Source organism: Hirundo rustica, chromosome 6, assembly GCF_015227805.2.
Source record: "Hirundo rustica isolate bHirRus1 chromosome 6, bHirRus1.pri.v3, whole genome shotgun sequence".
Classification (NCBI taxonomy): Eukaryota; Metazoa; Chordata; class Aves; order Passeriformes; family Hirundinidae; genus Hirundo; species Hirundo rustica.
The window spans coordinates 35,307,620-35,321,178 of record NC_053455.1 but is presented as its reverse complement, the minus strand read 5'-3'; positions in this window follow the sequence as shown (position 1 = coordinate 35,321,178).

Below are 13,559 nucleotides of genomic sequence, written 5' to 3'. Positions count from 1 at the left end.
CTGATCCCTGTTTTGGCCCAATTTTCTGAGCAATGCCCCCATGAGGGATGATAGACACCCTTGTAGCTTACACAGGTGACCAGTCTTTTGACACCTGACACACAAGTTTATTTCTCCCATGTCACAGATGAAACGTGTAGGTTAGTTCTCTCGAAGAAACTTTATTGCTAGACTAACTTATATGCCTATATAACAATCTATACCACTCAGGCTTTGCATTAGTTCCTTGTTCATAGGCTGCTGAGTATGAAGTTCCCAGGAAGAGCTAAGATGGAAGAAAATATTCTGCAAAACCCCATTTTGTTATAGTGATAAATGTACCAAAATAAATGTGTAGTGAGACAAGTATATAAGGTTTCTTTTTTTTTTTTTTTTTTTTTTTTTTTTTTTTTTTTGGTACAGCTCATGAAACAGCTTGAAAAACCATTTTTTTAAAATTTATTTTAAGATAATTTTAGTCAGCACATGGTTTGTACAGTAAATTACTGTAAAACAGGAGTGAATTATTATGGGCAGATATGAAGGTGATGATGCCTTCCTAAATACACTTTTGAAAAGTTAAGAAATGACAACTGGTATAAAGTTATTTGCTAAGTAGTTGTGAAGAGGTAATAATCACAACAAAGATTTTTCTGTATTTGAATAATTGCAAAAATTATACATTTAAAAAAAAATCTTCATGCTTTGACCATCATGGTCCAACATTATGAGACAGAATATTTGACTTGCTTTGGAATTGCTTACAGGGTGCTTGAGTTTCCTACTAGTTTGTTGATGATGACTTAATGTGTAAATCTTTGAAAGCTTTTTCTGCTTGTCAAAACATCCTAGGTGTTCTAAAAGATGGTGTCTTAGATGTGAAATTCTGATGAAACTGCAGGAATTTTTTTAGCAGTTGGGACTTCTTAGGTCATAAAGCTAATGGAGACATGTTCTGAACTAGAAGAGAGATTTTAGCAGAGATTATTAAAATGAATGTAACAATACTGCATAGTACATGGAATAGTGGAAAATAGCCAGACCTTTGAGGAATTGTAAAAAAAGGCTAAACAAAGTTATTTGATTTATTGCCCAGGAGAAAGAAAAAAAAAAAAAAAAAAAAAAAAAAAAAAAAAAAAAAAAAGTGGTATATCGCCTCTGTATTTTCAGGGTTTGAATGATATATGTTTACTTTTTTTATTATCACAAAAAAGAATAATTTGGCTAGTAGCTGTGAACACTTAGAAGGTGCTTATTTGCAATACTGAGCAATGATACATGGAAAGTAAAAATCATGTACATAAATTACTGTACTGCTTTGTAAAATGGAGAGGCCATATAATCTGTAGCTGTAATCAGACAGCTTTAGAACAAATATTCAAAGACTTCTAAAGATCTTTTCTAAGCATTGTTAGAAGATCTGCAAAGTGAGTAATTCTGAAGTCCTGCATTTTTTAAAAGAGCTGTTATTATTAACCTATTGTTGATACAATGTAGCTGGTCTTTGGGCAGATGGTTCTGTTACTTTTAGTTTTACAGCTTCTGAAAAAAACAAATTTCCACTTACAAGTCAGACTTGTTCGAAGTAGAAGTTAAATACAGTACTGTAGGGCCAAGATCTGCTTCATTTACTAGTGCAACTGGAATTTTTGCTACTACTTGATGAAGACATCAGTAGTTATTTGCACAAGTAAAAAAAATGGCACTTGGGTCCCAGAAGTTGTGAAATATATCAAAATTGAATTAATAAATTTGGGTTTCAAAACAAATTTGCATTTTAGCCAAAAGGATGCTGTGTACAAATTAAGTGGAATATATTCTATGAGAAAATCTTTTGCCTTTTATTCACCTAATGGAATAGCTCTTGTGTAGTGTCAATGCTCTTAAAAAGTTCTGCCATATGACAGTGGACAAAAGACAGCACACCATCGCTCAAACTGTTTGCCCCAAGACATTCTGCTGTACTGCCACAGCAGCTCAAACAATAAAATCCACTAAAGCTGCCTTTCATCTTGGGGGAGTACTGGCTAGTTTGTACAGAGGCCTGCAGTGGCTCAGTTTCTTTTTCCCTCTTTTCTGCCTAGAAAGTTGAAAATAATGATAATGAATTAGTATAACTGGAGGAACCTGTCAGAGGATTGAAAAAAGCAATGCAGTATCCCTAATGATCTGGAATAGTTAATTAAGTTCTCTTATAAATGAGTTCCAAAAATAACTTACTTTTCAGTAAGTTATTCTGAGAAACCGTCATTTTAGCATACCTGAGCTGCAGTGCCTCTTAGCAAGGGCCAATTATCTGGTGATTGGCAGTTAAAGGTGAACTAATGAAGTTCTTAATTAAAAGATTTCCTATTATAATCACCAGTAAGTAACAGAATACTGCACATATAAAGCAGATGTAATGTTAGAAGAATATTTTCGTTTTGAAACAAAGATTTTGGAAATCGTCTCCACCTTTGCTTACCAGGTCCAGAACAGGAATGTTAGCGTTTTCATGGGTGTAGCTGGCAGTATGCCACTATTGGCCTTTATTATGATGTCCTGCTCTGATACTTCTACAGTCTGAGGTGTTTTCCTCATTTAACAGGTGGCAGAATTTTTTGCTGCTCTTAATATCCAAAGCTCTCTATGTAATACAGGACAATAGTTTGAGATTTTACAGGAGAATATGTCAGACTTTTAACTAAGCAACTGGCTGCAGAGTTCCTTTAGCTGCCTGTCATTGATAGCTTCCCTGAATTTTCACTTAGTTTACAGTAAGTAGGATATTTTCTATTTCTCTGTGAGATAAACTAGAATTGTATTTTGAGAAAAAAATTTTGGTTTGTCAGCATGAGATGAAATGACATACTACTAAAATCTGAAAAAAAGAAATTTCTCAGGCAGCATCTCTCCCCATTCATATGTACAAGGACTCCAGGTCCTACTGTCTACATTTCTACAGCTTGACAGATGTATTGAATATTGCTCTGAATGCTGCATAACCGCACTAACAGTTCATGATGCTCTAGATGAAACAACCCGTTAAGATTAGCTTGAGCACCTTGTCACACTGATCATCTCTTTTTAGACCAAAACTGGCATACCTTGACTTAAAGTTGATCTCCAGCCATTCACACAGACATGGCCCTGGTGATCAGTGCTATACGTGAAGAATGACTTATTTGGTCTATGGTCTCCTTGCTCTTAATGCTCTTATTCCTCTTATATGTTCCTTGCTCCATATAAACACTACTAAATATATGTACAGCTAATCCTATCATTCTTAGTTCTGTTCAGACAAGGCTTGTCATTTTCATAGGTGATTTGAATTCTTTATGCATAACTATATAATTCAGCAACTTTTTTTTGTCCTTTGTATAGAACTTTTAGGACTCTCAGACCAGTGTTCGTTGATCACTATGATAGAAACAGAATATAGCCTAAGGTAGCATTATTAAGTTCTTGACTAATAGGTAATTGTCCTTATACGATGTCAGTTTTTCTAAGCTTTCTGATGAACTTCGTTAACCAATCTACCATTCTTCAGAGAGTCTCAAGTATAACTAACCATATAAGGTCATGCCTCTGTCAAAATATGTTTCCATCAGGCAGTAGTGCAAGCTAAATTAATATTTACTTACAGATGAACTTTTTTTTCATTTTACTAGATGAGTTTTCGGTGTTCAAAATTTTTACTCTATTAGTAAAAGCACTAACATTAATTACCACCAAGAGAAACTGTTGAGCGTGACTCTAAAAATCATTAATTTACCTTTTTTCTGTTCAGCATAATCCATGGGATTTAAATGTACTTTTTCTCCATGTGAAGTCTTTAAGTACTTTCAAGACAAAGTTATGTCTGACGACCTCCATGTCACCAGAAAGCCTGTAGTAATAAAGGAGTTTCTGTTCTACATATATCTATTTTGATTGCAATTAAAAATTTAAGTGGGGATGTTATATTTAGAGGTTTAAAGCACTTTGATATTCTCCTCACTTTGTTATTTTAAAAAATAGTGTTTTTATAAATAAAGATTTCGATTTTTTGTGGAAATTTTAAGTGCAAAACAATTTTGAGAGCTAATCTAATGATACATTGAAAAAAAAGTAAATCATAGATGAGTTCATTGTAAAGAAGTACATGTACAAGATTCAAAATCGAGTCCCTGTTATCTAACTTAGGATGTTTCCTGTGAAGCTGTATTAACTGCCAATGAAGACTGAACACAGAAATTTTGGAGTGTTTCTGCATGTTAGAGACTATTAAACATTTGAGAGAGGAAGAAAGAGACTAGGCTCAATAATCCTTAAAAAAACCAAAAAAAATCCTTAAACTGTGTTCATCATCCAACAATTTTGAATCTAAAACTATAGGCTTTAATTTTTTGGGAGTTAGCCATCTCTTGGCTGCAAAACACCCCCAAAAAAATGTGGTCATGGATAATAATCCATGAGAACAGAGAGAAATTAGCTCTCTAGGTAATGAGGTTAAGCTACGGTATCTTCTCCATCATCATGAGCTAATCCACAGGGATCTTGTTGGCAGAAATGGCTGGGATATTTTTACAGGGACACAGAAATTTAGAGAAACAGCTTTCAATGAAAAGAGTCAGAAAATTGAACTGTTGCAATGAAAATCTAAAAATTAACTATCATCTCTTATTGTAGTGTATATAATTTGAGATCATTCCTCACTTACTAAATGGTTCTACAGTTCATCATTGATTAAAACATTTGAGTAGGTTAAAGCTGGTGAAGTTTCAGGGGAATAAGCACACAGCAAGTTTTTTTTGCCCATTTGTTTCATTGCAAAATATCTTCTTGTACCATAAAATATTTATAACAGAGCTGTAAGTAATAAAAAGGACTATTTTGTTTTTATTACACTGTTCCTATTTGTTCAATTTTTTCAGTAAAAATAACATTAATAACTTTAACAATAAAAGCAGATTTTAATATGTCACATTTAATATTCTTTATCTCACAGATTTTTCAAGAGAAAATTAATCTAGTAAGTATGGAGCTGTTTTGACCTAATTAGCAAAGTAGTGAGCTTAATTTTGAGTGATACAGAGAAAGTGTTTCATTGCTGAAAAGAAGCAGCAAATCAGTTTTACTTTCCAATGTCCCACTGAACTGTATGACATCATGTGTAGTGTAAACCACTTGACATAATCTGCCTCTGATTTTGAGTCCTGAAGGAAGGGTGGCTGTGACAGTGCCCTTTGAAATAGCATTGAAGCTTCAGCTTCCATGTCAACATCATGCTCTGATCAGTGCAGTCTTTTTTGTCACAGGGTCTTCCACCTTATAATTGACCCTGACATATGCTATTCACTCTACCCCTTGGCTTTGGACATATAATTCCTGTCACGGTCAATTATTAGGTGATAGAGCCTGCAACCACAGGGACCATGGCTTAAAATCATCCTGCACAGTAAGCCCTGAAGTGACCAAATTCACGTCTCACTGGAGGGGAAGAGGGGATCTAGTCTTTGATAAAACTAATATTCTTTTCACTTCTATATAGAAAAATGTCAATTTTCATCATCCCATAAGTTACTGAGACAAATGGTGACAGTGCTATTTCTGAAACAGGTTAAGGAAGAGTACAAAAGCCTTTACCAAACTCAACACTCTGAAATGAGGAAATTGTCTGTATGAGCATACAGTATGCATAAAAATTAGATTACACTACATTTGAAAGGCAGATGAGAGTTTAAGAGTGACAAGTGGGCAAGTGCTAAAAATAAGGGCATGTTACTTCCTTTCCAACACTGCTTTGTCTGTATGCTTTCTTTGATGTTTAAGCTTTGAAGTAAAGAAATACTTTTCTAGAGTCTGAAAGGTACTTCTGATTACTATATTGATAAGAACTGGTGTTGAACAAAAAGATCTCTTCTGGTTTTCCCATTGGTTCTATAATGCCTGAGAAATTGCACAGTGACAAAAAACAGGAAACCTGCTCTCTGGGCTTCATATAAGCATTATGATTTTCAAAACCAAAGTTTTGCAATCATTGTATTTCTGCAGCAATGTTAAAAAAAATCATTACGACTTCAGGAATATGAGCTGAGACAAGCAAAATTTACCATCCATCTGCAAAGACTGAAAGGTAGTTCTGTGAACTGCTGGTTCACTTCACAGATTCTCTGTCCATAGTCAACTATGCCACTAAGCTAGAGGACTCCCTGGTTTTTGCTGTGTGAACATTAATTTCCATTTGCTAAGTGCCTGTTTGTTTGGGTTTGGGGTTTCTGGTTGGTGGGCTTATGGTGTTTTTTGTTGTTTTTTGGTGGTGGTGTTTTTGTGGTTTTTTTTTTTGTTTTTGTTTTTGTTTTTGTTTTTGTTTTGTTTTTTTTTTTTTTAATTTGAAGGGAATTTAATAATCTACAGTCCTTTCAAGTCGCAAATATTTGTCTACAGGAATCTTGCGGTGGTTTGGTTCACTGCTGACAATTTACTTAATTCTCTTATATGTAAGAACACAGCTCAGAAATAATCCTTAAAAGACCTTTGTATATCTGCTGAGTTTTACAGGTAATAGAAGATATAATATTCTGAAAGATGTTATTTGGTGATATCTTTATTGCGTCTCTTAGCTTCAATAGACAAAGCTCTAATTAACATTCCTACAATTATCTAAGTCTTTAAAATCCCATCTGTCTTAATGATGTATACATAGCATAGCAGGCCAGATAAATACCAAGCATATACAATGCAAATGCTTTTAATTTAAACTATAATACTGCTTACTGAAGCTCTTGTACATATACTGTGGTTTAATTGTATGTCATCAGACTTGAAAACCTTCCTCCTGAAGTACACTGTCTTGCATCTGAGAGCTGTTAGTTCAGTAACTGCTGTTACTGCATGCAATATCCAAACAAGTAAGCTTTGGAAATTACGGATTTAGCTACATATGAGTTACCTGGTGTGTGACCCAGCTCAGGTGTTTGCAAGACAAAAGCTAACCTTGACTGAACATACAAATGGATGCAAATACTAGATTTCCACACCTTCAAAATTTAAAAAAAAAAATAAAAATAGAAGTGCTGTTCATAACATGCATTCTTTTATCTACCCTGCACATATCACTTGACATTCTAAAGATTATTTCATAGAAGAGTTAATTCAGCTTTCAGCAGTGTGCAGTCTGTGAAGCAAGGAGAATAACTCTTGGCTGCTTTATGGTTTAAAGCATGATTGAATATACTAACAGGGCTCCATGAAGTACTCATTTCAATATATATAATGCATTTTTAAAATATTTCATCTCTATACAAGTCTTATCCTCTCAGGAAGTGGAGCATCTCTATTGCACTTAAGAAGCTGAGGCAGTAGAGCCCAAAAATACTGAGACAGCACTAGTGATCTGAATCTTGAAATTTTATTCTCTGGTCAATAACTTGTTGATCGTTGCTCAATCATTCCTACTACTTCAGTTGCTCTTTGTTTCAGTTTCTCTATATGTAAAGTGACATAGCTATACCTTGCAGAGTATTTTGAGAATTATGGGACTTTACATCTAAGTTACAAAACATCATTGTAGTAAGTATTTGAAAAAAAGTCTTTTTATAAACCTTTTAACTCACTCGCTCTATGGCAATTAAGGGAAATACTTTTTGTGTAATGAACGAGATAATTTATTGTTATATAAATTTATAAGATTTGCTTATTTTCAATGTTTATATGCAGATTCTTCCGATAAAGTATTCAGGGACATCACAAACAGTATTTAAATCTTAGTGATTTTTCTATGCTTTATCAAATAACATATTTGCAAAACTGCCAGATGGGGAGAGAAACTGCAGTGAGAAAATAATGGTGAGGTTTGTAGTACAGGAAAAAAGGATCAGACATTAGATACATTATTTAAACAGCACTTTAAACATTTAACAAACTTCTTAAATAGAAGCTTTTCATTGATCTCTCTTCTTCAAGGATAGCAAAAGGAAATGGTAGAAGAAAATCATACAGCTAAAGCTGACACAAATCCCAACCAAACACAATTTATAAGAAATATAAAAATGGTAAATATTTGAATGATAAATCTTGTGGCTGTATGGAAGGCAGAAGGTTACTATAAGCTTTGCATTAAAGATTTCTAATAGGGTATATCCAGTCTCTCCTCCTTCCATTATGGATATGATTGGTAAAAAAAAGCTTTGAAAATTTTGATTCTCCCAGGATCTTATGTCTACTACAGCATTAAAAGCAAACATTTAAAGATAGAAAACTTGTGAAACCTCAGTGCATTTTTTAACCCATTTCCAGGCAGCATTAGATCAACAGCAGAAATAATTGCTGTCAGTTTGTACTTTTTGACCAATAATTCTCTGTATTTTCTGCAAGAAACTTGAGTGATGCAAATGACCTTATTTTTACAGCATGCTTTTATTAAATAGTTTATTATTTTGGCAGACTAATAAAGATTTTGGTATTTGCTTTTATTTGCAATAATATTACCACGACATAAAAAAGGATTTTATGTTCTTTTTGAGGAACAAGGAGGATAAAAGTGTTGATGGATAGTGCAACTAAGGCATCAGCAATGAGCTGGAAATGAGACACATAAATATGAAAGCAGAGCTAAGAAAATAGAACTGCACCCTTGGCCTTTCTTAAAAGAACATGCACATGCCATGGTTCATTCATACAGTTACAGAAACTCCTTTTGTTTTCAGTGAGTCAGTGAAAATATGCAAAGACTAAAATATTACCAAGATTCTCAGTTGTTTGGCATATTTCTGTAGTGAATGTAGTTGTGAAGTGTTTCTAAACATTTAGAGAAATGAATGTTGATGATTTTTTAGAAGATGTATTTTCTTTGAAGTATAGATTTATCCTTTTTTCCAGCTATGTCTTAGACAAAGGTGGTGAAGCAATATCAGTGTTCAGTTTTCCCTTTATTTTGCCCTTCAAACAGACCTAATTCTTTAAAGATCAAAGAGCTGAGACCTCATGGCTAGATCAGACAATCACACCAAGGTTTTAAAAACAAAATTATCAGTCCAGTAATTAAAAAAAGAAGCCTAGATAGCATGTAATAGAATTAATCTTATTTTATATTGGATGGGGAGTGTGGTTTCGGATTGAAAAAATTGTGACTATAATATTCATTCTGCTATAATCTGAGCTCCTTGACAACGGGTAGTGTTAGATGCAGGGGGTATTCAGCAGTAAGAAATTTATTGATTCAAACAAATAACTGGATATGCCTTAGAACTAATGATACTTCCTCGATTGAGGGTACTTAAGATTTGAATTTTGCTTATAGCTACCCCTCAAAAAGACAGTCAAAGCAGAAATATATGAACAGAGCAAATACCACATAAAAATAGCTAAACAAGCAAATAAAACTTTCCCTCGCTGGAAATTTTTTTGTTCCACTTGCCTTTTCTAAAAGGCAGCCAGTAAACAGGAATCATGAAATATGAGTTTCTTAGAAGAATAAATCTAGCAATTAATTATATGTCAAGGCTTAAGAATCAAAAAACTGCTTATGCCCATTGCCAGTCATTCACTCCCTGTCAGTAGTAGTTCACATCTTTCCTGGGATGGCATCCAACCACAGTGGCATCTAAAATATAGCAGGCTATATTGTTACAGTTGGAGGTGAAATTGAAAGTTGCACCAAACAGAAGTGACAAATTCACATTGCTCAGTGTTGCCTAGCAATAAGAGATGAGTTTATTATGAACACTTGACTCTACATCCATCGCAAGGAGGCTTTGTATTCACACCAAAATGCCACTAGTCTTACAGGCAAAAGGGGCAAAAATAGGGTGGGCAGAGGGAGGGAACAGTCATACTAGTTGAAAGTATGTTCTGTATTTCAAGATTCCTCTCTCAGGGGAATGGCTTAGGAAGGAAAAGGCAGAGCCTGCCTTAAGCTGAACTCTTTGAGACTGGCCAGGTAGCTTGTTACAGACCTTCATTGTCCTTTTGAATGTCCTTAGTAGTGCTGTCTCATTAGTAATGGCTTGTAGTTCAGACACTGCAAATGAAATCTTTACTGAATGTTCCCAAGGACTGCTCAGTAGTTATTTTCATTGTGCCGAGCTTTCCCTCTGCTTCTGCTCCTATTTTCTTTTTTTTTTTTTCTTTTTTTTTTTAAGAGAAAAGGACAAGTTATCAGGGATGTTTTCCCTCCTCAGACATCTTGCTGTTTTCTTTTTTGACCACTGTTTATATGGAAGAATATTATAACTTTTATTTCTATATTGGACATTGGACCATGTCTCTCAAGGTATTAATTACCTAACTATTCTCATAAATGTGTTTGTCTTTTTTTAAATGCATTCAGGTATCCTTGAAGACCTTACTGGATATCCACCCACATATTTAGGCACATAATCAATTTTAAAAACTGATGCAATAGTTTCTATTAAACCCCCCCTCCAATAACTGATCTGTTTCTGTGTTTTTATGCCATCTGCATTTTTGACAACTGAATATTTTTGACAGCATGGTCCATTGTGCCCAAGTTCACATCATTTTTTTTCTCCCTTTTTTTTTTTTTAAACATCATATGACTACATATGTAATAGGAAAATGGGTTATATCACACATTTTGCTTTACAGATTTGGGTTCACAGTGGATTTTTTGAACTGACAGAAATTGTACAAGAAGTATTTCTACTATAAGAGTGTCTTTATTTTATAAACATAATAGATTCATGAAATGCTATGTAATTACGTTGAAATTACAAAACAATTATGATTTTAAGCTTTAGAAACAAAAATATGAGGATAAAGTTTAGAGATTATATAATTTAAGTAAAATAGCATAAAGCATAGATAAAAAATGCTCTCTCTTGTGAAATGTTTAATTAAAAATGCTAATGCCGAATTAACTGAATGTGTGAAAATTTGAGAGTATAATTTTTATATTTTGTGTGCAAAATGCAGCTATTTTCTCAAATCTTGACTTAGGCAGTAAGCTTTGAAGGTACAAAACCGAGGTACTTACATTTTGTAAATGTTTTTGTAAAAACCTTTAGTAACTTTGGTCCTTTCTTTATTTCAGATTCAACGTGTTACAAACAAACATATTCCACCTGTTACAACAATCTGGCATATTACTTCCTTGATACGTGATGATACAATACCTCTCAGGTTTGCTGAGTAGCAAAGAGAAATGTAAGCAAATGAAAAGGTTTTCCACTTTCACAGTTTTTTTTCTGCTTGGGGTTCTGTTTGTCTGAGAACCGTATGAATAGAAGCCATATTTTATAGTATTTCTTTAACCTCTGCCATCTGGTGTAGGTTAGTTTTTCCACTGCCAACATATCCTAGAGGCCCCAGTACCAAAATGTTTAATTTCTAAGTAAACATTTGGACTTTATAAATCCAGTTTAAAAAAATAGAGCATTATTTTTTTAAACTTTATACTACATTTGCCACTACTGGTGACATTAATAAACACACAGACAGGTATATGGGGGTTTTAAAGGCTTCTGGCTGTGACTTTTCCATAGCTGACCTCTAGAGATGTAAGGTCACCTGACATCTTTAATCACCAAGTCCTGCTCAATTATCAGGAAGGAATTTGAATATTCCCTACTGACCTAAAGCCTGAAGTTGTGTCAAGGGATTTGCAGCACCATAGTCAAAACTTTCCAACTCAAGTATGGTTTCAGGCAAATACTCACCCATACCAAAGCCAGAGCTTTAACTTTTTAATTCTTTTTCACTTAAACCAAAGTTATTTCACTGCAACAAGAGAGGATTGTTTCTACAAAAGTATTTAGGCAGGTAACTAACCACTTAAGACAACCGAAGAATGTAATAACCGTATCTCTAGGAACTTCCTAATGTCTGAGGAAGAAAAAACTACAAAAATCATTTGTCAGAATTCTACTAACAAGAGGATAAAGTCTTAAAAAAGTATAGTGTTAAGCTTTGTAGTGGGCAGAAAATTATCAGATTTCAGTTTGAAAAAATGCAGTGCTCTTGATTGTCCCAAGCTGATCTTTAGTCAGAGTGGAAAAATTGAAAAGTACTTGCTTGTTCTGAGCATGGGCAGGCAGACTGAATTAATCTTAATCAGAATTCTTCAGAGGCAGACAGTCACCATGTAAAAGACACATGGATGATATGGTTGCACAGATTATAGAGGAGAATATTAAAAGCTGTGTACAGGCAAGTTCTGAAGGGTTACGAAAAGATAAATAACTACTATCTTACTTAATTTTGATTTAGGGAAAGTTCTGGAAAAAACATTAGGGATTCCCACTTCTTTACATGCCCACCTGATTAAATTTGTGTGTGTGTGTGTTTTTTCCTAAATTCTAAAATATCAAGGATAGCTTGGTTTGCCACCTCCTTCTGATGCACTTTCTAATCCTGAGGAGTATTCAGAAACATGTTTTTGGCATGAAATGAATTTTTAATGAAAATTTGGGAAAGGTCTTTGCTTAGTGTTTATTGAGTTTCAAATGAAACAAGTCTTAAAAATAAAGAACAGTAAATTAATTAACAAGTGGCTCTTTTTTGAGCACAGAGCTGTAGTGCAAAAGTTATGCCCATTTAAATTAATTAATTTAGAATTAAATTAGTTTAATCAGTGCAATTTGGTAATGAAGATTCATGGTGTTTGTTGAATTTAAATTATAATTGTCCTGAGGATACTTCTTCTTGCTGAACACTATGGATGAAGAGATGGGGTATCACCTTTCAGCCAGTCTGGGATGTGAAATTCTGTGTTACTTTGCAAGACCACTAATTGCATTTATTTTATTATGCTGAGTTACAAACAGCTGCATCTGGGGGGTGAACATCCTCTCTCTGCCACAGGGGTAGTGACTGCCTAGATGGACAACTGGTTAAATTACCTCAGTATGAATCATCAGAACAGATAAATCAGTGCCCACACTGTGATCTGTTTCATCATCAGCGAAACTTTTTTGGTTTAATTTAGTAATTTTCTAATGCTAGCTTGCTTTGAGACCATTTATGTTTTTTCATGGTGCTTCTTAAACTTTCTTGCATTAGAGTGGCAGCTTAGACATGCCCTGAAAGATTTGCCTCAGTATTTCTTTGTAGACATTGATTAGCCCTGCAAACCACTGCTCACATTTGTGTTGTGCCTGGTCTTACCCTGTCCCTTCAGCACCTTTTACCAATCAGCTCACTCTCTTCACTTTTGATTCTTAATGAACTCTATTCTGGATGTTCTGTGCTTGGTTAGGGATTTAAAGAGTGGATTTAGCCTTGAGAAACCAAGCCATCTTTTTATCTTCCCTCTTCTGCCACAGTCTTCCCTGTAAACCTTTGGTCAATGTAAGTGAATTTTTCAAAGGACTGGAGATCATAATATTCATGCAGGTTTTGTGAACATAAACAAACGTGTGTGTGAGAAGGAAAAGAATCAAAGTCAGAGCTCCAGCAAGGAAAAGACTAGAGTTAGTAGTTGCGTGTTTGGCCATTCAGTAAACGTGCAGCACAGCCTGCCACAACACTGCTGCTGTTTTTCATATCAGTAGTAAAAATACATAGGAAGAATCTCGGAGTAATTTTCATTAAATTTTATCTTTTGTCACTTCTGTCTTAGACTGGGTGTAAAATTGGTCCTAACTCACAATCTCCCCCAG